This window comes from Geotrypetes seraphini, chromosome 4 (assembly GCF_902459505.1).
Source record: "Geotrypetes seraphini chromosome 4, aGeoSer1.1, whole genome shotgun sequence".
Classification (NCBI taxonomy): Eukaryota; Metazoa; Chordata; class Amphibia; order Gymnophiona; family Dermophiidae; genus Geotrypetes; species Geotrypetes seraphini.
Window position 1 is genome coordinate 232,559,618 of NC_047087.1, and position 27,948 is coordinate 232,587,565.

The window sequence follows — 27,948 nt, forward strand, 5'->3', positions numbered from 1 at the left end:
AGGCCCAAATACCTGCACTAACTTGTGTGGATGTATTCTATAACAGTGTGCAAGAATTTTAGGAATGGCCGTGATCCATCCATGCTTCTCCCCTGGTCATGCCCTTTTTTTAGGTTTACGCACAACACTGGTGAACAGCACTTTATAGAAATTGCTGGCCAAGTTGTATGTGCAACTTTTAATCAGCACAAATTAGTGCCAATTAGGTGTTCATTGCCAATTATCAGCACCAATTAGGCCAATTAATCAATTAGTTGTGTGTGCAAATTGACTGTGTGCACTAATTTGCGTGCACAACTTAAGGCGCCATATACAGAATTTGTGGGTAAGAAGCTAAGAGCGATAATGGAAAATTATTTTGAGTTTGATGGCACTCTTTATAAACAAATAATAATAACTTCTTTTTTTTTTTGTAATTCTTTATTATGGAGACTGCTATGTCCTTTGACATAACTAATTTATATGTAGCAGAATTTGTAAACAGTTTTCTCTAAATGCATCCATTCAAATATCATGCTGTTATTTGGCAATGTTAAATAGACTTTATCACAAACAAAATATTGACCATTGATGCTCCACAGAAATAAAAATCCAACAAGAACAAGCAACACTGTGGAGAGGATGTTGTTCAAGATGCAGGCTTTATTAAAAATATAATCCAATAATCCACATGAATAAACATCTGGTACCCAAAACGTTGGGGGCTTGGACCCAACACGGTCCATGTTTCGACAGAAACTGTCTGCCTCGGAGGTCTATGAATAATGATATGATAAATGGAATGTCTACTAGTGTAATGAAGTGATTAATGTACAATAAATTGTGCAATGAATTATGTGGATATACATTGACTGGTGAGTAGTGAGTGGTGTCAAAAAGGTGTGGTGTAATACAATCTATAATGTGCATGTGACAAAAAATTGTGTGAATGTGTAAAATCAACCAATCAAGTGCCACAATGGAATGGAATGGAAGAAAGGAAGAGAAAGAGATGCCAGGCCCTGGAAAGAAGGAAGACAGAGTAAGGAAGAGAATCAGAAAGACCCCTGGAACAAAGGTGGGAGAAGCCATCTTGAAACAAAGGGGAGGCAGAAGAGTGGGGGGGGGGTAGATGTTGAATTTGGGGGTGTCTAGAGAAGAGAGAGAAAGAGAATGCAGAGAGGTAGAAAGATTCTGGACCAAGAAGGAAAGAAGGAGAGAGAGGCAGAGAAAAACCTGGAAGAAAAAAGAACAAATGCTGGACATAATAGGGGGGAGGTTGGACTATGGGAGGAGCAGGCAGAGGGGGAGAGACCTTGAGGAAGATCCTAACAGAGGAGGGAGGAGACCTGGAGCAAAGTCTGATGGTAGTTACTAGTAGTACCTAGGTACAAAGGGGAAATGACACTGGATCTGGATCTATAAGTTGTAAAGAATGTTGTTTCCTTTGGGGGATGGTGGTCGTGGGGATGGGGCGGTGACGGGGACAAATTTTTTCCTTGTGTCATTCTCTAAACATCATAGCAGCATTGAGGCATTTAGACCCAAATTCTGTAACCAGCGCCTAATGTTAGGCACCTATTTTGGAGGCACCCAACTAGTTAAGTGCCTATCTAAATTTGATAACAAGCTCAATTAAGCTTTTTAATCAGCAATAATTGAGACAGGCGCCTATCAAGAAAGAGCGATTCTGTAACAAGGCGCCTCTAAAAATTTAGGCGGCCTTTAAAAAAATGGGTGCTATGCATGTTAGACATGGGCGTGGCTTCATGTTAGGTGCCTTGTTAAGAATCGCTTCTCTTAGGCTCTCACATGGCCACCTAACTTTTAGTTGTGCCTAGAAGTGGCCTATTTATTGAGCATCTCCAAAATAGGTGCCGCTCAGCGTGATTCAATAAACAGTATCCAATTTTACTTGAATTGCGCTGAACGGTGCCTACTTCGGCGCCTAACTTTTGGGCACTTTTTATAGAATTTTCCCCTTAGTGCTCCGGGTCCCTGAAGAAGACTTTTTGTCGAAACACGGACCGTGTTGGGTCCTGCATCCCTAGCAGACAAGGTCCTTTAAGGTTTTTATATAGATCATTTTACTTTTATGTGGATGATTTTACTTTATGTGGATGATATTAGTGTACCTTTGGAACTTTGACATTTTCAAATATAGTCCATTTAGGAACATCATCATTCCACAGAGTTTCTTTTGGTTTCTTCTGGATTTTCTTCTCTGTGGATATTTTGGGGTCATTTTTTTTGGTTTTTGCCAGTCGGAGGAGTGGCACGATCTTCGGGCACCGACACCTTCTGTGGGTTGATGCTGCGTGCCAGTGAGTGCCACATTGAGGGGTAAGCTTTCAGTTTGGGTGGACAGGGGATGCCAGTTCATGCGGGGCGGGCGTTCGTGAGGGAGGCGATGCTGGTTCGCAGGGGGGGCAGCATTTGCGGATGTGGGGGGCCATGCCGGTTCACGTGGGGGGGAGATGTGGAAGCACACCAGTGGCCTCGGGGGTGGGGGTTTTTTTGGGGGATGGGGTGGAGTGGAGCAGAGCCGGTGGCCGGGGGGGTATGGGAGGTAGAACAAATCAAGCGAGTTTTCCTTACTTTCTATGTGGAAACTCACTTTGATATACGAGTAAATTGGTTTACGAGCATGCTTCTGGAACGAATTATGTTCGTAAACCAAGGTTCCACTGTATTAATATTTTTAGTTTATGGGCCTGTTTTTGCATAGGGATTATCTTTGTTCTGCATATGTGACCAAGGCCAGGAATTCTGGTAGGAATGAATGTTGAGAAGCATACAGTGTGCTTAGTGTAGTTTAATTATGTGGTTAACCACTATGGGCTCCTTAACACGCGGAATAGCGCACGCTAAAATGCCATGCATGCTTACCGCTACTGCCTCCTCTTGAGCAGGCAGTAGTTTTTCGGGTAGTGTGTGCTATAGCGCGCGCTAATCTGGTGCGTTAGCTAAAAACGCCAGCGCACCTTTGTAAAAGGAGCCCTATGTGTTGTTAATAAGATTATATTGTGTGCATATATGAAAAATGAATGGACAAATGGTATTACAATTAATACTATTATGGGGTGTGTTCTGCGGTGGAGCTTAGGCAGGTTCTGAGATAGAGCTTGAGCAGCATCTGGTGGAGCCTTTGGCCCTCCCACCTAAACAAAAAAGTGTTCCGCTGCCTATGGGGTGGCAGATGTATGGAATAGCCTCCTGATAGAGGTGGTGGAGACAAAGACTGCGTCTGAATTTATGAAAATGTGGAACTGAAATGTGGGATATCTTAGGGTGAGAAGATGTTGGATGCTGTGGATAGGCAGATAGGATGGGCCATTTGACATTTATCTGCCATCGTGTTTGTCATCATGTGAATGGGCCATCATGTTTGTGATCATGTTTGTGATCATGTGAATGCCATGTTTGTGATCATGTGAGTGGTCATCTCTTGTCTCACATCTGCCCCCAGGCACCTTTGTTCTTATTCAGCCTCTGCTGGAACAAATACAACACGGTTATTCAAACACACTCTGTTAACACATTACATGTGACCAGGCCTCTCTAGCTTCTATGGGTTCTTTGCCACTTGTCAACCCTGGGGTACCCTCCTAGTCACCCCCAAGATCTACTGGGCAGGCTGGTCTAACAGGCTTACTGAGGGTTAGACCAGCATTCTGACGGTCACCTGGCACCCAAAGGAGCTTCTCATTTTCCCACCTTTCTGCTCTGGACCTGTCCTTTTCAGCACCACTATGCCTCAGGATGAGTGGGCAGCTCCCAGCAGCCTATGCAGGATGTCATACAAATTAGCTCCTTCTTTCTACTGATTAGGTTCCCTCCACTGGTCAGTGACAGAAACCACCCTGTTACAAAGTTTCTGTGTTTATGCATTTTTTGGATGTCTTCCTTTTTTTGAAAGTGAGCACCTTAATCTCCTGCAGTATATTGTATGTGTAACACAATATGAAAGTGCAAAATTTTCAATTATGCCTTTGAAAATTATGTACTACTATTGTATTCTGAAATGAAAAGTTGGGAGCGGGGATTAAGGAAATGGCTCAACTTCCTCGTACTCCCTCCCACATACTGTAAATAGAACACACTGCCAAATAAGAAAGGGAGGGCATCAGGGTGTACTGAGATGAGATAACTCCTTTACTTTTATTCAAGTTTTAAAAACGTTATCAGCAGTCGCATAATGTGCCCACTTCTTGCATTGGCTTTTCTTTATGTTTTGTCTAGAGCTATGAGGATGGGTGAATGTACTTTAACTGCCTGATTTCATTCCTCATTTCTGGTGAAGTCTGCCTATTGTGTGTGAGGACCTGACGGAACTAACAAAAAGAGGTAAGAATTTGCAATGTCTTATAGCGAATGAGTCTTTAAGACAGGTGGCATTAGAAACCAGTTTAATAGAACATTCGATATACTTTAAAACTTTAGAAAGAAGCTTGCATTGGTTAAATATTCCTTAGCCTTATAAAGGCTTAATATATATATGAAAGGTCTATGAGAAAGACTCGTATTTAGGGAGGAATTCATCAAGCAGTGATAGGGTTTGACACACCTTTAATGAGCGTTAAGGAAATTAGCATGCACTAAATTCTAAAGTCCATTTTATATCTATGGGCTTTTAATGTTTAACACAAGCTAATTCTTTTAACGTGTGTTAAGATGTAATAAATCCTAACTCTGCCTGATGAATCCCACCCCCCACCCCCGTCCTGCATAAGTTTCAAATACAGAAAATGTATACAATTTTATGGAATATCTGCCTGATGTATGTCTACCTGATATATGTCTCCTTTTAAAAATGTTCATTTTATTATGTGTGGAAATTTGTGAGCCACCTTGGATAAAGGTGGATTAAAAATGTTTTAAATAAATAAATATATCATTTCTAGTTTCTAGCATCTTGTGTAAATGTCAGACACTGGAACTTTGTCACAGTTAATATCCCAATAGAAAGAACTTTTCCAAAGTTCACTTTTCTTACCTGTATATTTCAATGGAAATAAACTCCAATTGCTGTCACGTTAGGCACTAGAGAATGACACGGTGACAAAATTCATCACCGTTCCCGTCCCCGCAGATAACTGTGGGAAATAATCCCATGTCATTTTTTAGTGTCTATTTCAACCTCAGTCCTTCTACATCAGCATTCTTCAAAGCAAAGCTTGCGGGTCAGTGGCTGTGGCCATTCTTACTCTGTTTCTTCCCTCTCTCCTTAAAGAATGACATGAAGATGGTTTCCCGCAGTTATCCGCGGGGACGGGAACGGTGATGAATTTTGTCACCGTGTCATTCTCTATTAGGCACCTTCTATACTGAAACATTCCAATGCACCACGAGTCATTTTTACAGCAACAGTGCTTTTAATTTGTGTTTTTCTTGCTCTAGTCTAATTCTAAATGCAAAACAGGAACATGATTCATACTTGCATGATACAAGTGAGATCTCTTATGCATCAATATATATTTAAGTGGGATATACATACTTGTTTAATCCATATTCTAGGAAGCTTGTACAAAGAAAGATTGTTCTTCTGTTTCTGACACAGATACTTAGGACTGTGATTAATAAATGGAAGAGTCAGTTCTCCTGATGGATGTTGGGCATTGAAATGACTATTAAGAAGAAGAAAATGTAGTATGGAAATTCAGACACAAAGGAGTCCTTTTACTAAGCCCCATTAAGCTCAACATATGGCTTGCCATGAATTATCTGCTAACACAAAGCAGCATTAAGGGGCTTTGCAGTATTTTTTTCAGTTTACACATGATAAAATCTCGTTAAGTGCTTTACGGCCCTGATTCTATAAATGACACCTCATAGGATTTTCAATCATCCACTAGAATCGCACCTAGTGGCGCCTGTGTTCTTAGGTGCAGGAAGGCATTCAATCCATTTAAGACAGGTAGCCGCCTAAGTCAATCCACACCCAAAACCCATTCCAAACCCACCCTGAATCCGCCCCTAACCATGCCTACTTGTTGGTAAGCGCCTTGGTGTAGATGTCTACTGAGTTAATTGCCTATCAGCTAATTAATTAATTTAATTTTTTAAATTTCAATATTCATATGCCACTTATAACCTAAATGGTTTACATTGAGGACTAATAGGGAAAATGCTTCAAGTACCAGTATGCAAACCACTTTAGGGTTTGCAAGTCCCAATCCCAGTCCCTAATCCCAATATAAGTCCCTAATCATTAATGGTGTGTTAAACCCTATCACTTTGGTTGTAAAACTACAAAAAGGCAGTAATAATAATAATAATAACTTTATTTTTGTATACCGCAATACCACAAACAGTTCAGAGCGGTGTACAATGTAAGAGAGACTGTACATACACAGCGAAGATACAATGCAAGGGAATGTAATATGCAGTTGAGCGCAGTTTACAATGCAGGGGACTGTACATATTCAGCATGGGTGTTTATACAGCGAAGAACAATGCAGATTTACAGTGCAAAAGCCTGTACATTTAACAGCGGAGATATTTATTCAGTGAAAATACAGTGCGAGCGACTTAAGAACAAGATATGATGCAAGAGACTGTATAATGCGGTTGAAGTGGATTACTATGCAAGGAGAGGTCGTAGAGTTTGGTTATTTGGAGGGGAGGGGTTCGAGAAATTTATCAAAGAGGTAAGATTTGAGAGATTTCCTGAAGGAAGAGTACGATGGGGCAGATGAGATGAGGGTGATCAGGCAATCTGTCCATCTGCCAGCTTGGAATGAGAGAGTTCTATTAAGGAATCTTTTGTAGGTGCATCCCTTTGGGGATGGGTAAGTAAACAGATAGGCATTGCGCGTTCGATTGGTGCCTGGGAACGCAAAGTAGTGATACAGATATATCGGGGATGAGCCAGATAAGGTTTTGAAGCAGAGGCAGGCAAATTTGAAGATGACTCTCGCTTCTATTGGCAACCAGTGAAGTTTTCTGTAGTAAGGGCTGATATGGTCTGACTTTTTAAGGCCATAGATTAGTCGGATGGCGGTGTTTTGAATGAGTCTCAGACGTTTGATGGTTTTCTTGTAGGAGCCCAAATATATGATATTACAGTAATCCAGGGTGCTTAGGATTAGGGATTGGATCAGCAGTCTGAAGGAGGGGAAGTCAAAGTAATGTTTGATGGTACGGAGTTTCCAGAGGGTGTAAAAGCATTTTTTGACCTGAGCATTGGTGTGGTCTTCAAAGGTCAGGCAGCGGTCCAGGATGACTCCAAGGATACAAGTACCAATCCCTTCCCCTAATCAGTCTGCACGTGCACTGATTAGCACAGACATGCCCACTCCCAATTCACCAAATATGCCTCCTTGGCCCAAAAAATCAAATTAATTTTTAGTGCAAGGGTAGCATATGTGTATCACGTATAACTTGCAAAAAACCCTTTTAAGCTGCAATAAATACACATTATTGCTTACTACAGTTCGGTAAAAGGACCCCTATATGTCAGTATCTCAACCAAATTAATAGGAAAAATTCAACTCGTACAAAACACTAATAAGCATCTATGGTTCTAGGCCATTTGACAGCGCTACTCCATTTCTGATAACCTACACTGGCTTTCTGTCGGAGTGAGAGTAATGTTTTAAGGTGGCGTGTTTTCTCATATAACAATTTTTCGTCAGGTACCTTTATGTTTAACAGAATTAACTGTATTGCCAGATCCTAGAAAAAGATCTTGAATGATCAATTTTAGGTTTCCCAGGCTTCAAAGGTGTAAGCTTTTAAGAAAGTTTTTGATAGCTCTTGCTTTGAAAGGAAACAAACTTATGTCTGATAAACAGCAACATTCTTATTTTTCTTTTTGTACGTTTCAAAACATAGTTATATCAGAAATGTTATAATTGTAAGTAGAGCTTAATATAGCTTTGGTTAGTTTATAGTGTACTATTCAATACTATGTAAAATCCTCTATAATAAAACCCTTCCCTGCACATGCGCTATTGAAACGGTGTGATCCCTGCCGCCGTGATTTCTGCTTCTGCGCCGAATTCGATTTGAGGCGTATGGGGTGGCTTGCGGCATGTGGGGCAGAAGGAGGCAGAGGCAGGAGAGTGTGACTGTTTCATTCAGCGGTTTCCGCATGCACAGTAGAGCGTGCGGCAGTTTCCCCAATAGTAGGAGCCTGCGGCGGTTTAAACATTGCCTTTCTTCCATGACACTATGACCCTGAAACCACTGCAGACCACCAAGAAAACCGGGTAAAAGGTAAACTGAAGGGAGAAGGGCTACTGCTGGACAGGTGGAGCAGGGAAGAGGTGCTGATGGACAGGGGGAAGGTAAAAGGAAGGGAGAAGGGCTACTGCTGGACAAGGGGAGCAGGGAAGAGGTGCTACTTGGCAGGGAGGAGTTAAAAGGAAGGGAGAAGGGCTGCTGCTGGACAGGGGGAGCAGGGAAGGGGTGCAGCTGGACAGTAGAGAGGTAAAAGGAAGGGAGAAGGGCTGCTGCTGGACAGGGGGAGCAGGGAAGAGGTGCTGCTGGACAGGGGGAGGTAAAAGGAAGGGAGAAGGGCTACTTCTGGACAGGGGGGGGGAGCAGGGAAGGGGTGGTGGTGGACAGCCGAGGAACGAGAGAAACAGAAAGAAAGAAAGACACACACACATCTATTCTAGCACCTGTTAATGTAACAGGCTTAAAGACTAGTCTTTATATAATTTTTCAATAAAGATATGGATTATGACTGTATACTGTTTGTAAGGGGCAGACTGGTATTGATGGGCCTCAGACCGATAAGGGTCATTGACCCCTAACCACCTACCAAAACTGATTAAACTAAATGAAGGCTAAGGGAGAGTGAGCCTCTACTGCTTTTGGCCCCAGGCACTGCCCAATTGTCCCAGTGGTGAGTCCGCCCCTGCCACTTTGAACCTATTGGGATTTAGCAGTTTATAAATCCTAGAGAATAGAATAGAACAAAATAATTGCATACAGCTTCACATCCTTTGATTCAATACCTGACAAAAGTCCCTTTTGCAGCCATGAGTCATTTAGGACAGTGTTTCTCAACTCGGTCCTGGAGTACCCCCTTGCCAGTCAGGTTTTCAGGACATCCACAATGAACAGGCATGGAAGAAATTTGCATATAATGGAGACAATGTATGCAAATCAGGTTTAAGCATATTCATTATGGATATCCTGAAAACCTGACTGGCAAGGGGATACTCCAGCACCGAGTTGAAAAACACTGATTTAGGATATGTGTCCACCATCTTTTTGAAACAGAATAGAACAGCTTTTGCCTATTTTTCCCGGCAGAATAGATCAGGCTATTTCACATCATATGTAGACCTCAAATCTCATACAGTAATCTGTTTAATTTATGGAATGATATTTAAAATGCTATGGGGGTAATTCTGTAAACTGGGGGCACCACTGCCGCAGGCTCCTCCCACCCTTGGCTATGCCACTGGTTTCATGTACACACGTACGTTTACGTGAGTCTATTTCTGTCATGTCAACAGCAGGTGTAAATTCCTAAATGCAGTATTTTAGCTTGTAATTCACAGTATTCTGTGTTATCTGCATAAATATTAGTCCCACCCATGCCTTGCCAATGCTTTATCCTTATGAATGTCCCTTTGCATTTACTGTACACTAAGCAAATAGTGCATGTCATTTTAAGATTGTAATCACATTTTTAACTTTTTTAATGATTTTATGAATGTATTTCGCTGACCAGTTTCTTATGGTATAAACTGCCTAGAAGTTCTGATAATGGCGGTACAAAATAATAGATTTATTATTATTATTTTTAAAATAGCACTGAACACACAAATAACAGTTATGACACTTATTTTCAAAAGAGAAAAACATCTCAAAAGCGACACAAAGTGATGGATATTTTCCCCACCAAAATGTTTAAATCAGGATTTTTGAAAAGGCAGAATTTGTGATGTTTTTCACTGAGTGTGTCCAAATTGCAAAGGGATGTGTTGGAGGTATGTTTTGGGCAGGCTTACAATCTGGACATTTTTCTGCAATAATGGAACAGAAGAAAGGTTCCGGGCAGAAAATAAGGTTTTCTCTGCTCCTGGGAGGCCTCATTGTAAAATATGAAGAGATTTAGATGGGATTCATACCTGGGTTCCTTTATGAAATGTCCACTACATTGATCACTAGACTGCCCCTCTGCACTGCTGGGATGACTGTGTGGCCAGTTTACTAGGAATGCTGCCAGAAAGACATCCCTATGGCTTACATTTTTTTCCCTGGGGCTGTTTTTGATATGTTCAGCTTGAAAATGTCTATCTCAAAGCCATAATCAAACCAGAAATTTAGATTATAGCTGTGAACTAGACTTTTTTTTTAGATGTTTTCGGCAAAACTTCCCAAAGTGGGCTTAGGTATCATATTGAAAATGCCCTTCCAAATGTGTAAGTGTAAACTTGTCCATATAAATACTACCATTCTATAACTGAAATGTACAAATAATCTTAAATTTAAGTGCCAAATTATAGAATGAAGGGGTACATGAATTCAAGAAAGCTTGGGACAGACACGTGGGATCTCTTGGGGAGAGGAAAAGTTAGTGGATGCTGCGGATAGGCAGACTGGATAGGCCATTTGGCCTGTGTCTGCCATTATGTTTCTCTGTTTCTGTGATTATTTTTAGAGTAATATGCTAGAACTAAGATACCACCATAAGGTCTGACGGAGTTTTCTTGCTTGAGCTTTTCTGCACATTTTAATTTCTTTTCTTGTATAAAAGTCCTGCGTATGCTGGTTCCAATCTCAAAATGGCTGCCGGGACCTCCAAAGGCAGTCTCACAAGACCGCCATGGTGAGTTCCAGCAGCCGTTTAATTGAGGAACTGGCAGCTGTGAGAACGACTTGGGATCACTCTTGCCCAGAAAAGGCCACTAGACCACCACAGTATTTAAAAGGAGGCCTAGGGAAGGGCTAGGTGAGGGCTTCTGGCTAGTTGGGTAGCCTGTGAGGAGAGGGGGCAAAGTGTTCATGGCAGTGGGGGAAAGTTTTGGTTTCAACCAAAGATGCACTGACATTTTCGGTTGAAACCTGAACCTGGATTTAAAACCACTTTTGGTGCCAAATTTGAAACCAAAACTGAAATTTGATCAGCCTGTAAAATGTTCACAAGGTACATAGTGGGTATACTTTCAGACACATTTAAGACAAAATGTTCCTTTGGGTATATTTAGGTTAGAGAATGACACGGTGACAAAATTCATCACCGTTCCCGTCCCCGCGGATAACCGCGGGAAACTATCTTCATGTCATTCTTTAAGGAGAGAGGAAAGAATCAGAGTATAATTGGGCACAACCACTGACCCGCAAGCTTTGCTCTGAAGAATGCTGGTGTAGAAGGATTGAAGTTGAGATAGACACTACAGAATGACAGTCTCTGGTATCCAGAGCAGATATTGTGATGTCATAATGCCTCATTCCACCAGTGCCTAAGAGCCAATCACATCAGTGATGTCACAATGGCTTCATTATCCTTGGCTCACATAAGAATCAGAGTATGAATGGCCACAACCACTGACCCGCAAGCTTTGCTTTGAAGAATGCTGGTGTAGAAGGACTGAGGTTGAAATAGACACTAGAAAATGACATGGGATTATTTCCCGCAGTTATCCATGGGGACAGGAACGGTGACGAATTTTGTTACCGTATCTTTCTTTAATTTAGGTCTAACATGTAAACAGAACATGCACTTAGCATTTTCAAACTTGTATACGCTATGAGCGGGTGCTGAAAAATTCCTAAATTCTGAGCATTATTTTGCCATTGATGCTGAATAGTGCGTTATCTTATTCTCTTAAGTGCCAATTTTCAGAAACAAACGTCTATGTTTTGATATTGTTTCAAATCATTGATTGAACCATATCCACATCATTCTCTTCTTGGCTGGGCTGAGAACTTTCCATCACCCTTTTGTATTTTACATCCCTCCCCTTGTGATACCCAAATATCCAATGCAAAGCATGAGGGTGATTCTACATTTTGTACTTTATGCTGCTAAAAAGTGAAAATAAAACTATGTTGAATAGTTTCAAATTACCGTAGCTACAAACCACACATGAGTGAAAGTACCCATGTGCTTTGTCGGTATTCAAAATTGTCCTCTCATTTATCATAAAACTAAGTTAAACTGCCATCTTTATTTTCTTACAGGTTGAAAGATTTATCTTTATAATATTTCACTGAAAAAGTGGTTAGAAAAAATAAGTTTATTGTTTCAGGTTGCAACTCATCAAAATTGAAATAGATATAAATAATTTTAGAAGTTCTGTTCTGAAAGCACAATTTGATGAGTCTAGCATTTCTGTGTACAGAATTTCTCTCCTAAAACCCAATAAGCAAAGATTAGATGCATGTGCTATTGATGTTATGGAAACTGTGCAAGAAAACCCATGTCCCGCATTACCTTCATTGTAAGACAATGAAAAATGCCATGTCTTCATCAGCTACAGTAGTATGGATTCAACCTGGACCCCACTCTGAAGGTCTGCTATCATAAAAGAGACTTAATTCCATGGAAAAATCTTTTTAAAAATATGACCGATGCCATTCAAAGTAATCATAAGATACTATTAGTGCTCAGTCCAGATTTTAAACAAAGTAAATGGTGTCTGCTAGACGCAAATTTGCCTTTCTTTAAAGACTTTATGAAAAGAAAACCAATCATTCCAGTAATGTTGAAACCTTGTCCACTCCCCTTTCATCTCGGTCACATGACATATGTAGAAGCTGATGACTGCCACTTTCTTGAAAAAGTGATTAAGGTGTTATGCACTTGTGATCAGCTGATGAAGAATTCCACCATGACCCCCTGCTAGCTCTCTTCACTAGTGCTGCCCGATTTCCGATTCAAATCGATTCACCAATTCACTTCGGGTGAATTGATTCAAATCAATTTGTTTTTGTTTTTGTTTTTTTGTTTTTTAATCAGCCTAGCTGATTTGGTGACCCAGGGTTTCTCACCGTTCATTGGGGGTATGCAGGCTGACCGCCGCCCACCCCCCACTGCTGCTCATCACCCCCACAGGTGCTGCTCATCGCCTGCTGCCGCTGCTGCTCGCCACCCACCACCGTTGCTGCTGCTCCCTGCCCTTTCACTACCACTGCTCCCCGCCCACTCCCCGCCACTACTGCTGCTCCCCACCCACTTGCCACTGCAACTCCAGGAAGGGAAAGGCCAGTGTGCAGCGATTGCATGCCACCAGCCTACCAGCCCTCCCCCGACGCATTGGCGAGGAGCCTGTGGCTCTGATTGGCCCAGACGCATAAGGACCCCCCATAGGAGGGGCCTTAAACAATGTGAGCCAATCAGATGCACCGGGGAAAGGAAGGCCCGCCACTTTGAAAAGGAGGGCCAGCTAGCTGGAGGGAGTAGGCATCCCTTCGGCCAGCCATCTAAACTGAGGTAAGGGTTTGTCGGAGGAACGAGGGGGGGTGTTACATGGTGGCGGAAAATCATGGGTATCTCTCCCACTGTCGGGGTGGAGGTGTTGGTTGGCGGTGGGAAAGATTGGGCATCTCTCCTGCTGCCGGGGGGAGGGTGTTGTATACAGCGGGAAAGATTGGGCATCTCTCCCACTGCTGGGATGGAGGGGGTGTTGGTTGGTGGCGGGAGAGATTATACATCTCTACCGCTGTTGGGTTTTTGGGGGTTTTTTTACATTTATTCTGTGAATGTACACATCGCTATCATTTTCAAAAAAAGAAAAACATCCCAAAATGACATAAACCTGCACTTTTTCGGAAAGTTTGAATAGAGAAGGAGGGCAAGATCTGCTTTCGAAAATTGTTGAAAACAGTTCAATTAAAAATTGGGACAAGGAAAAAGAAAAATTGTATGATTACTCCAAAGATCCCTGAGGCAGGTTAAGAGCTGAAACATTGACAGTGCTGGGTCTTTTTCATCTGGAATAAAGAAATATATGTTTGTTGTGTACTTAGAATTCCCTTTCTTTGTGTGTCATAAACCAGCACTTGGGCATTTTAATTGTCAAAACATTCAAGTGCCGATTTTCAAAACTGACTTCCTAGATGTCTTGCTAGGCTTTTTGTCTGCAGCTGGTCTAAAGTTCAAGGGAGCATGTTGGAGGCATGCTATGGGTGGGATTTGGGCATACTTAGCGCTTAGATGTCTTGCGGCTAATCAAACATTTCTCATGATGTCCAGGACACCTTATTTGTGCTCCCCCCCCACACACACACACACACACACTGTGTCATCATGTAGGCAATGTTGTTAAGAGTGCATGCTGACCAGTAAAGTGTGCATGCATGTGTGATGATTTGTACAAGCATGCACCACCTGGAAACTGTACGTATTTTCCAGTGAATACAACACACTATTTGTGGAATATGTCATTGATATTTCCTATGCAATTTCAAACAATAGCGCCTCTCTAGTGGCTAGGGCTGTAACTGCTGCTCGGTTAAGGTTGCTCCTTTTCGCCTTATATGGAATTAAAGAAATCATTTAACTTTTATTTTGGATGGAACTGGCTTAGCTAAGGATGATGATGCCCAAATATACATGTATGGATTGATATCCAAAGCAATTTAACAGGCTAGAAATGGCTTCTAGCCAGTTAAATTGCCTGTTTGGAGCCAACCGCTAATTTTCAGCAGCACTTAACTGGTTAGTACCATTGAGAATGACTTGTCGGTGGCAAACTTATAAATGATTATTTTGGGGGTGTTCTGGGAGTGGAGTCAGTACTTGGTCAATTAAGTGCCGATATTCAACACTTACTCCCCTTTAACTAAGCCACGATAGAGGTTTCTACCACGGCCTGGAGCGCTAAATGCTCTAATGCTGCTCTGATGTTTATAGAATTCTTATGAGTGTCGGAGCATTTAGCACCCTGGGCCGAAGTAGAAACTTCTATGCAGCTTGGGAGGGGGGGGGGGTAATTGGCCAGGTTAATCGCATAAATAAGACCACATAAAAGCCAGTCCTATCTGTATGCTGAAACCCATAGCCAATTAAGTGTTGAATATCGGACTTAACTGGCTATGCATTAGCCAGTTCCAGAAACTCTGAAATTCATCTGGTACCCAGCACTGATTTTCTGGATTTGACGCAGTAGTCAGCAAAATACTGATCACTGTTGGCTGACTGTCTGAACGTCCTAATTACAGGCTGAATTGCAATGGTGATGAAGCGGTATTTGTTTTCAAAGCTGTAAAGCAGGGGTGTCAAAGTCCCTCCTCGAGGGCCGCAATCCAGTCGGGTTTTCAGAATTTCCCCAATGAATATGCATGAGATCTATTAGCATACAATGAAAGCAGAGCATTCAAATAGATCTCATGCATATTCATTGAGGAAATCCTGAAAACCCGACTGGATTGCGGCTCTCGAGGAGGGACTTTGACACCCCTGCTGTAAAGCATTGTAAAATAAAGTTGGGTTTGATGTGTGTGTGTGCAGAGAGGTTGAAAAAAATTGAGGGATGTGAATAGAATGTACAGCTGTGGAAAAAGCACTGAGCTCATTTATCATGTTGGTACAGCATGGACCAGTACAATTTCTAATTTTCCCTTTGCTGAGTTGGCTTCAGGATTATACAATAGGATGGATTTGTCATCCGCTATTAAAATAATGAGGCGCGGGGCAATTCTGCTGAAGATGCAGAATCTAAATGGAGGAGTACAGGCTATAAAGCAATAAGAAATGACCTCCACAAACTGACCCTTTGGCTTGGCCCTACATAATGGAACTGTGATTTTCTTTCAAAAGATGTTTCAGGCCAGGGAGAGGAACCAGGAAACAGCTGCTAGGACATATTGTTGGAGCCACTCTGGGGCTGCCCACAAGGCTTGTTTCCCTTTGAAAATTCAGGCTGGTGGGGAATAGCAGCTACTTTTTACCCACATATTTGTATGTGTTGAGCAGTGTATGTTATCCTTGGGGGAATTCTGCCCATAAAATGTAAATTCTGAACAAAAGTGTTGACAATAGCTTTTTCTGCCCCTTGTCTAAGATGGACACATCCTAGATTTCTTTCTTCTTATCTTCACCTCCCAAGCTCTTATTCCTATTCCTCTCTCTGTTCCCCTCCTCTTTCGCTTCTTTTTTTTGCTGTTCTTATCTCCTCACCTCTGAACTTTTTCTCTTTAATTGGGGGAGAATGAGGAAGACAGGGTAAGCAGGGGAGGGATGTAGAGGTGGCATAGCCATGGGTGGACACAGGCCCACACAGTAGTGGCGCATCTCTGGTGTGGCTGGCGGGACTCCGCAAGTTCTGCAAACCGATGATTTCCAACATATCTTCCTCCAGTGTCTCAACTCCCCCTCCCCCGGTACCTTTTAAAAATCTTCATTTCATTTCCAGCAGCAAGCAGCGAGTGATCCCTGTGCTTTTTCCGGGCCACAGCATTCCATCTGATGCAACTTCCTGTTTCTGCATAGGCGGGACCAGATCAGGGGGAAAGCTCAGGGCCAGCGCAAAAGTGGGTATGAGTCATTGCTCACTGCCAACAAAGAAATGAAAGCATTAAAAGGAATAGAAAGGAGGAAGTTGAGAGTCTGAGTTAAGGTTAGAATTACCAGATGTCTGAATTTCTCCAGACATGTCCGGGCATCCAGTCAGCTTTTCAAAACCCACCACATTGTCCAGGTTTTGAAAACTTCCAGCTAGGAGCCTTTAACTGAAATGAGCTAACTAGAGAACCGGTACCACTTAAGTAGAAGCCCTATCTTTGACCAATTTAACTTATCTGGTTAAGGGCTAAATATGGACATTTAATCAGATAAGCACTAACTAGCTGTCCGCACGTACCCAAATATTCAATGCCATGACCCAGCACTGAATGTGCAGGCATATTTCTTCTGGTGGTAATAAAATCACTGACCACCATCCTCTGAATATTGCTCCCCACATATATTTTAGGGGTGTGCATTTATTGTCACATGTTTTGTTTCGTTTGAGCACCTAAACATTGCTTGTTCACTTGCAAATTGTTTGCACACGTGTATTTCTACAGACTGACGCACATAGAAACATGATGGCAGATAAAGGTCAAATGGTCCATGTAGTCTGCCCATCCGCAGTAACCACTATCTCTAATCGATTTACATGCACGCAAAACTTCTAACGGGCAAGCAGTATGCGCATTCAACACAAATGGGTAAAAAAAATACCTATAAAAATCGCAGGCTTCATTATAGGTGAAGGTTTAACTGAACTTTTTTTGGCCGTACACACAGCTAATTTATGTGACCATCTGAGGGAAAAGATGGCTAAAAGTCACTAGAAACACAAAAAAGGAGGTTTTAATGAATTCAGTTAGTGTAAACAATTTGTAATACAACAATCCAAATTCTATTCTTTTAAGTGAAAAAATAAAAAATGTTACAGAAGTTCAAACATAACTTTTTCAGACTGCTTATGGACCTATCACATGAAAAATTGATCAGTCTCAACATTTTGGATCTGCTACCTTTATCACTTTGGGCTAGATTCACTAAACTCTGCAAGTAAAGACCCTTTCCCAACCCTACACCCAGAAACACCTCTACTTAGTCTGGGTAGAAACATGCACTTACAGGTTGTATCCTCCGGATTCTACATATGACACCCAAAGTTACGTGCCTGACTTTGGGCATGATTGCAAGTTACCTGTGTAAGTAAATTAGATATTGATCTCTGAACCATCAATAATTGGTGGCTATTAACTATTTATTGATGATCAATGACACTCATTAAAATTTGCATGCGCATCTGAATGTGTGCTATGCTATAAGGCACAGCATCAAACTCCCATGTGCATACCTCAGAAAGAGAGGGGGGTGTTGGCATAGTCATGAGCATATCAACATACTTATAAATTCAAAAAATGGAGAACACCCCGAAGCAACTATAGTACTCCAACAAACCCTATACAACGGGGAACTATTTGTTCACTTGATTCAAAAGAGGAAAAGACCTCAGAGATCTGCGGGTCCACACTGTGCCTATGAAGAACCCCCTACCATCCATCTTTTGGACCAATGTCAATTATAGGTGAAAAAACCTCCTAAACATACTCTTATTGCATTTACAATTACTATGACCCATAATACAACCCTTTAAATGTCTAATTATTTTAATATCATAATTTTAATTTTCCTAATTATAATTCTGCATTCTTAATAGTAAAATAAGAGTCCCACAATTATCTTAGAGACCCATTTCCACCTGTGGTTTCATATATTACATTGATATCCACAACCTTCTGCTAAATCACTCACATGGCACTATGCCTGATAATAAATACGCTGTACATGATAATGTCAGGGGCATTGCCATGAGCGAGGTATTCCAAAAGGTTGCTTGTGGAATTACAGAATACTGCCTAACCATACCTAAGTTGGGTGCTGGCATTTATATAGTCATAAATCCATTGCCCAGAAGTTAGGTATAGGATCCACACTAAACACGATTCTATATTAGAGGCTGACTGAATTTCATTTTTGGTTTTAGCTATAGTGCTGCAACAGTTCCAAAATCCTTTTCCAGCTCAGTTTTGGTCTCAACCAAAAGGGAAAGTCATTGTTTTGATTTTGGCCAAAACTGTGATGTATGGGGATTTTTTTCAGTAGAAGCCAAATTTTGTCTCCCTCTTTTCCTCCCCCTCTTGGGGCTATCTTACAATCCTAGTGGTCTAGTGGTATATTCAAAGGCAAGAGTGATGCCCAGTCACTCCTGCTCATGCTGGTTCTGCTCTCAAAATGGCTGCCAGGACCTCTAGTAGCAATCTTGCAAGACTGCACAATTAGTTTTGTGTACTATATGAACTCACAGCACACAGTGTAGTAACAATTATATGATAACCTTCTCACATATGCTCAGAAAACATGGAGCTCCTCCAGGGAATTAGCCCTATAGAGGAACACACAGCCCAATCACTGCATATGCATGTGAAAAAATTTTTGTTAATAAACTTAATAGCCGTTGATGTTCTTAACCTTCTTTGTACTTCATACTCATTATCAAAACATTGGTATCTGGAAACTTATCTTGAAAGATTGAAGGATCCCAACATGGACCATGTTTTGCTCTCTTCTTCAGAATCAATTAAATGGATATTAGCACATGAAACAACCTGTCAGTAAGCTGATTTTCAAGAAGCCTTCTGGCAAGACTGCCACAAGAGATCACGAGAGCCATTTTGAGAGTAGAGCCAACATGAGCAAGAGCAACTGAAGGATCACTCCTGCCCCGTTTAAGCATAAATCAGGTGGACAAATTTATAAAAATCCACCTACCTGGGTAAAAGCCATTGTTTTACTTATGGAAAGATTATCCTGCGGCAATTTTCAGTGGCCAGAAAGCCATTTTTAAGGGAAGTGCCTATAGAGTTTCACTCTGAATATCTTGGCCAGTTTTTCCTTTAACCCAAGTACTTTTCAGGTGCATATCATCTGATAAAAATAGTAGAGCAGGATGGGGATTTGAAAATGAAATGTCCCTTCTCAGGCCAGCCTCTTTTCTGTTGATGGCAACTGTTAAAGAGCCTTTTTTCCACTGGTAAGCTCCAGTTAATTCATAAAAATCTCCTTGAAAATTGCTCAATAAATGAACTGTGAAGAAAATGGACTGTATCTGAAAAGCATTCAAATGTGTAATTGCTCATCACTTCTTTTAGCTGCTAGGGATTTTCTTAGAGAAGCCAATTTTCAGAATCCCTACAGAGCTTGCAATCCATGTGTACTTCATCAGGCTTGCAAGCTGATCTTTAAAGGGATGCTCCCTGCAAAGTTTTCCTTTAATAATCACTTCCCTAATGGGGGCAGCAGCTCTGAAAGTACCTGCAGAGTTCACAGGTGTAAAAGGCCTTGCTAGGAAGTATGTGTGAGTAGTTAAAAACAAATTCCCTGCATATATCTTGCATGATCAGCCTTGGCCATACCTTACACTTTTGGTACTGTAACCCCTAAGTGTAGTACCATAAGACTACCACTAATAGTCATTGGTACCATTTTGAAAGACACAACAGCCAGGGCAGGCTGTTGTGGGGATTGCTTCTAGTTCCTATGCCCCTCCCCCCCCAGGGTCCTGGGAGGTCAGATGAAGGAAGGGAATGCATATAGCGACATGCCCTAACTCAACATTTGGAGGGTGAATTATAAGGAAGCACCTACTTTAAGCTTGAAAGTACTGTATATATTCAAATATAAACCTAGATTTTTGGGCAAAACAAAATGACCCAAAAATGGGGGTCTCGGTTTATATTCGTGTCCTCCCCTATCAGACAAATCACTGGTCTCTCCCTAGGCAAGAGCGATCCTCCTAAGTTCCTGTCCCATGCATTCTCGATATTCAAAATAGATGACGCGAGTTCCCACAGTAACCTCACAAGACTGCCATGAGTTTGGTTTATCTTCGAGTCAATTTTTCCCCCCATTTTGGGGGGGAGGAGTTACCTCAGTTTATATTTGGATAGGTTTATATTTGAGTATATACAGTAAGCACCTACTTAGATACTGTAGACACCGGTTTTTCTGCATAAAATACTAGCATATTTAGTATAACCCCCGTCTACATTACTGGTATGGAACTCTGTACATTTTCACTAGCCCTAGAGCTGGTTTAAAACTCCATGCTTGCATTTCCAAAGAATGTACAGTATGTAAATTATACAATTTTGCAATCCATGTTGGTAATTGTGGGCTCTATGCATGCTTTACCTAAACTCTGCTTGCCCTGGGATCGTTAACATGGAATGTTGCTACTATTTGGATTTCTACCAGGTACCTGTGACCTGGATTGGCCACTGTAGAAACAGGATTCTGGTCTATATGGAACCATTAGTCTGACCCATTATGGCTATTCTTATGTTTTTAGGTTCTTAAGGAGGGATTTTGTGACCACTGGGCCACCACTGGAGGTTCAGCTAAGCTTGCGTTGTCCTTTATGTGTTTGTGTACAGTGTTTATCATAGAAACGAAAAGTAGACTTTGGAGCTCAGTGAACGGTACATTAAGATTATGTGCTGATTTTAAAGCATTCAAAAAATCATTAAAGACATGCCTATTTGTGAGAACCTTCTTTACCTGAATTGTTTAAAATGACAGAGTACTCCCATATGTATCACAACCAGGACGAAGGAAGTCATCATGCCGCTGTATCGTGCAATGGTGCGCCCACATCTGGAGTACTGTGTCCAGTACTGGTCGCCGCACCTCAAGAAGGACATGGCAGTACTTGAGGTGGTCCAGAGAAGAGCGACTAAACTGATAAAAGGTATGGAAAATTATTCATACGCTGACAGGTTGAAAATGCTGGGATTGTTCTCCCTGGAAAAGCGGAGACTTAGAGGAGACATGATAGAAATCTTCAAAATCCTAAAGGGCATAGACAGGGATAGATTCTTCAGACTGTGGGGAACCACAAGTACTAGGGGTCACTCGGAGAAATTGAAAGGGGACAGGTTTAGAACAAATGCTAGGAAGTTCTTTTTTACCCAGAGGGTGGTGGACACATGGAACGCGCTTCCGGAAGGTGTGATAGGCCAGAGCACACTACAGGGGTTCAAGGAAGGTTTGGATAGGTTCCTGGAGGATAAGGGGATTAAGGGGTACAGATAGAACTATAGGTAGGTTATAGAAGTGGTCAGAAACCACTTCACAGGTCACAGACCTGATGGGCCGCCGCGGGAGCAGACCGCTGGGCGAGATGGACCTCTGGTCTGACCAAGTGGAGGCAACTTCTTATGTTCTTATGTTCATAGCAGATGATAAATTTTTATGATACGATCTTATTGTTGATGTTTTGATAATTTGTAAAGTTTGTTATTTTTTTATGTATTTATCTTTTGTTACCCGCTTAGGATATAAGCGGGATAGAAATTTTTAAAATAAATACTAATAGTAGATTCCCCTTGGTCAGGGGTGAGAGGAAATTTCCAATTTTGGATGATGGGCCTGTTAATTTTCATCAGTTGCCACAAAAAGAGGCATTATTAGTGGGGGGGTTTCTCGTATGCATTGCCAAAGCCCAGAACGCAGAGTTCCTGGCTATGACAATGTGTGAAACATTTGTTGCATAGACTTTTGCTAAGGATGTATGTTAGAGAGTTGTGCAGGACCGAAATCCCGCCTATCCCCCCAAAATTCCGCCCATCCTCACCTGTCCCTGCCAGAATCTCCTCTGTCCCTTCCCATCCCCTCTAAAAATTAGAGGGGTGCATATAATGCTTTCTTCTTAGACATATATCAAAAGGTTGTTCTTGGAAAGTCTTTTATGATTATAATATGCTTAAAGAAATAGAATTTAAGACTTGAATTTTCTCACTGCTTCAGGGGACAACCTCTGATGCAACTCACTATTATCATCACTACTAGGCCTTCTTTCTTATTTCTGTCCTTTTCTTACCAGTCATTTTTTATTCTCCTGCACCTGGGGATCTGAGGGGGGTTGGGGAGGGTGGGGGGGGGTGGCTGATTGTTGTGTGCATGAGGATGAGGGAGTGAATGTTGGGAAGATGAGTGATTGTGAGTGAATGGTATATTGGACATTTGAGGGTGTATCTAGGGGGTAAAATTAAAAGGTGGAAGCGTGCTAAGGTTTTCAGTATGTTCGTTCTTACTGTTTCTTCGGTTGTTGACTGGACTATGCGTTGTTTATTCTCATTTCTCTCTTGCCTTTGGGAATGGTTCAGTTATATCTGATCTGATATATCTTTGTACACAAATATTTCTGCATTGTCAATGGATTTGAAGTACATTATTAAAAGGAAAAAAAAAGAAAAGAAATAGAATATAAGCGGGAGTTGGGACCCGGCATAGAGGAAGGCCTGAGTGTGACTATGTGAAGTGAACACTGCTGCTGCTGATGCTGGCCATCAAGGAGTTTGTGCCGCGGAGCATGACCGTACCATGCTGACCGCCCCCCACCCTGTTGATAGTACGCCACTGGTACTTCAGTTGTTTTCTTTTAAGTTGGTACCTCCTTCGGAGCATACTGTATGCTGCCCAGATTCTCCTGCGCTCCTCTACTACATAGCTGCAGTGAGTTGTGGCGGGCTGCTTTGAGTCACGATTCTTGAGGGAGATCTCACGCATCGCCAAGGCTCACTACTGGGAGAGCTCTCCATCAATCTGATTACCGTACATCCAACAATCTGAGAGAAAGAGCTGGAGCTTGATGGCCAATTAGGAGCACTTCTCCAAGGAACATTAGGTAGGCCTCGTGGGAACCCTGGACCTGCGTCCATCCCCGTGGGAATCCCATGGACCTGGGGGGATCCCCATGGGAGTCCCATAGACATGGGGGGATCCCCATGGGATCCTGCGGGATCCGCAAGATTCCCACGATACACATTCGTGTTCAGACCTCTAATTTACATTAGACAAGAGATTATTTGTATCTCTTACTTAAATTTGCTGAAATTAGTACAAACCTGTTAAAAGTAATGCAGATCAGTATTTACTCATAGGTAAGTGTAGTGCCCCTTAAAGAATAATGCACACAGTGCCAATTTTTTTCCAGCACCAAGTTGTGAACTCTAATCCCTAAGTGTTTCCACTTTAATGAAGAGCAGGGAACCACACATTAATGTGAATATTAACACATGACCTGCAATGGAAAATTCTAGGAGTACGCCTAAACAGGTACTATGTTAAATTTATAACTACCATGTGGTATAGTCCCGTGTTAAGCCTTAAATGCATTTTTTTTCTGCATAGGAGTAAAAGAGCCTCTCAGTAAAGCTAAGGCTTGTAATCTTGAATAGGATTCTCCTTTTTGCATTATTTGTAGTCACTATAGAGTCCTGTTACTAAGATGTGCTAACTGATTTAGCACGTGCTAAAGATTAGTGTGCACTAAGTCCCCCCGATTCTATAAACTACGTCTAGTTTTAGGCGTGCTTTAGACTCGCGTCTATCTCGTGTCTTAGGTCTGAGAACGCCTAAGTGATGCCTAACTCCGTCTAAGTCCCAATTAACGCTTGTTAAGACCCTTAAATCGCTCATTAACCGCTTAAATGGGACATCTAAAGCACGCCTAAAGTTAGGCACACTTTACAGAATCGGGGCCTAAAAGCTAAGAAGGCCACTTTATACTTATGGGCTTAGCATTTACAGTGCGCTTAGTAAAAGTATCCCTTAGATCAAAATTATTAGACAACATTCTTGAAAATGTTTTTTCATCTATATTTAAAAATCTATGTAATGATTTCTCCAAATGTATTTCTAAAAAAGAATGCATTTAATAAAGTATCCCTTTTCAATTCTGTATTTTTATTACATTTTAAGTACAGCTCAATATGATTGAATTTTTTTTTTTAATCATCAACTGTGTTTACTACCAGCAGCTGAGAATGAAATAAAGGTTTTGCAAGCTGCAGCATTTCTGTAGCTTAAGCTGCACATGGAGAAGCCTTTGTTCTTCAAAGCTCATTGCAAGCCTTGCTGGGGCCTGGTTTGTGGTGGCCAGTTTTAAATTGAAAAGCATGTAGTATCTGGAAGGCATTCAGGACAAGTAGCAGCATTCATATCATACAAAAGTTAGATTACCTGGAGGCAAAGAACCGATACATTTTGTGAGTTGCTCCCTTTCATTTTTGATGAATCTCTGGGAACAGTTAAATGGAGGGCAGAGCTCACAGGTCATTGGCTCCCCTTTCAAAAAAATGTATTGCCGAGAATGGGCAGCAAACAAGAACAGACAGTGAAGGAGTGGCCTGGTGGTGAAGGCCCTCAGGTTGCAGGTTCAAACCCAGCACTGCTCCTTGTGACCCTTGGCAAGTCACTTAACACTTCATTGCCCTAGGTACATTAGTCAGAATGTGAGCCCACAAGGACAGATAGGAAGAAATACTTGAGTATTTCGCTTTCTATCCCATTCTCCCCAAAGAGCTCAGAAGGGGTTAGAGGTTAACATACATACAGTTAACAAGTTACAATTTGCTATAGTAACAATACAATGTAAATATAAAACACTTAGATGTACTATCGAGAACGCCCCTCTAAGTCTGAGGTTAGATGTTTTGGGCAAGACATCAACAAAACCAGAAAAAACCAGAAAAAAAATGTCTATCTTTTATTTTCGAAAATGACCTATGCTTAAGTTTTGGTCCTTAGGACGTCTATCAGTTTTGGCCATTTTCAAAAATAAAAACGTCCACATGAAAAAAAACGCACAAAAGCAAGTTTTGTAGATGTACCCAACTACCTTGTCTGATCGCAGCAGGGAAATTTCCATCAGCTGAGCCAGTTTTGGGGATTCCTGCTGGCTCAGCTGATGGGGATTCCCCCTGCCAGGATCAGCTGAACTAGCAGGGAGATTCCTCTTTCTCTCCCTCACAAGCGCCAATCCCCCAGCCCCCTCCACAGAGAGTCCCCACACTACACCCCAACATCCTCGACACCCCTGACAGCACTGGCAATACCCATACACACACATCACCTGACACTCCCATACCTTATGCTGCAAAATCAGCTGGAGGGAAGCCCACTCCCTCCTGCCTACGGGGCCATGTACTGTGAATGATGGGCCTTCCCCTTCCCAATGCATCTTGGAATGCAGTGGAAGGGACCTAAGGCCCTGATTGGCTCAACATCACAATGTAATCCAAAGTAAACTGCTGTCAAGCACCTCACTAGCTGCCATTTGTTTCACCAAGCTTTTTTCATTCTCCCAGTCATTCGATCGAGTGTCCCCTGAGGAAGGCGTTTAGAGACGCCATAACTTGGATCCTTGTTGGGACTGTGCTTTTAAAGCATAATGGTTTTGCTTGGTTGGAAGGATATCTTCCTTGTCTTTTTCTTCTGTACTGTTGTCCTTCACACAAACAGCAGGTAGGAGTTGCTACTTGCTGCCGGTGAAGATTTGAAAAGGTGCATGGGGGGGGTACAAGAAGTGGAGAAGAGTACAGGATGCATTACTGCCGCTGTTGCTTCCTTCTCTTGCTACGATGCTGTGTGCACTCTTCTCCAATGCATGCACAAAGTTGGGCACAATATACTGGCTCTGAGGGTATGTGTACGAATCTTTAGAATACCAGCACTTATGTGCATTTTTGTGTACACACCCACCCACCCATAAATGTGCTAGCAGGGTTACTAGGCACTATTTTTCAAGGCACTTATCTTACATAGTACATATTTCCAAGGGACAGCACATAAGGGTGGAGTAGGGTTACCAGACATCTGGATTTACCCGGGCATGTCCTCTTTTTCAGAGGTGATCCGTTAAAAGCGTGCGGGACATTGGCACACTGACAATCCCGCCCCAACACTTGCACACAGGACAAATGCGGGCCACCGCTTCTGCCGCTTTCAGGCCTTCCCCTTTGCACTCTGAGGGTGTGGGGGGGGAACCCCCCACTACACTAACAACTCCTCGCACTCCCACTAGGGGGGGACCCTCCCCCCACTACACTGAAAACTCCTGAAGAGCGAAAACGGAAAGAACGGGAGTTTTCAGTGTACTGGGAGGGGTTGCCCTCCAAACCCCCAACAGGAGCACGAGAACTTGTAACTGTAGTGGGGGATCCCCCCCCCCCCCACTCAGAACACAAACGGGAAGGTCTCAAACCGGCAGAAACGGCAGCGCGCATTTGTCCTGCGCGCAAATGTCGGGGCAGGATTTTCAGTGCACCAATGTCCTGCGCGCTTTCGACAGTGTACCTTTTTAGAGCACTGTCCAGGTGTCCAGATGGCTTTTCAAAACCCGGTACATTATCTGGGTTTTGAAAAGCATCGAGATCTGGGCTACGCATGCATGTGACATCACTGAATTGCATGCACAGATGTCCTCCAGACATGGCCCCGAAGAGATGAGATTTGTTTGGGACCGGGGTTGGGGGGATGAATGGGGTGGGCCCGGGAGCAGGGCGGGGGCCACGCGTCCTCTTTTTTCTGGCAAAAATTAGGTAGACAAATCATGGGCTGTATCCGTAGAAGTTTCATCAGCCGTAAGCCCGAGGTCATAATGCCGTTGTACAGATCCATGGTGAGACCCCATCTGGAATACTGTGTACAATTCTGGAGGCCGCGTTATCAAAAAGATGTGCAGAGAGTTGAGTCGGTTCAGCGAATGGCCACCAGGATGGTCTCAGGACTCAAGGATCTCCCATATGAGGAACGGCTGGATAAGTTGCAGCTATACTCACTCGAGGAACGCAGAGAGAGGGGAGACATGATCGAGACGTTCAAATATGTCACCGGCCGTATCGAGGTGGAAGAGGATCTCTTTTTCCTTAAAGGACCCACGGCAACAAGAGGGCATCCATTGAAAATCAGGGGTGGGAAATTTCATGGCGACACCAGAAAATATTTCTTCACTGAAAGGGTGGTTGACTGCTGGAATAATCTTCCACAACAGGTAATTGAGGCCAGCAGCGTGCCAGATTTTAAGAAAAGATGGGATTGGCATGTGGGATCTCTTCATGGAGGTAGTTAGGCGGTGAATGGCCTTGTCCCTGAACTCACGGTGACCTTTTTTTTAGTCACCGTTTTGGCGGGTTACCCGCGGCTAGCCGCGGGTAACAACCACCGTGTCATTCTCTACCAGGCATCTAGTTTCCTTCATAGAATTTATACAATTGAATCCTAAGGGGGTAATCCTAAAAGGAGGGCATGAAGAACACACTGGCATGTATGTATATAAGGGTTCATAAGAGTCAATATTCCGGCAACTGCTGTTCTCTAAAATGGTGCCTATATGCAAAGATATTGTACATACTTTGTAAGCAAATGTACAGATGAATGTGTTCTGGTTGAAGCAGGTGCAGGGCATACTGTTATTTAGGTAAATTATAGAAATCTTTTTTTATGTAGGTATTTATAGTAATCTAGGATGGGCAATTATACCTGATCTATGGATGATGTAAGTGGTCATTCCTAGAATATACATGCTTATTTGCCCTACTGTGCTAGTATTCTAGAAAGTGCCTTTTTGAAGCCTAAAATTAAGCACCCCTTTATGGAATTACCTTCTAAATTAAGGGATAATTTTATAAAATACTCACCAATATCTAGGTGTCCAGGGC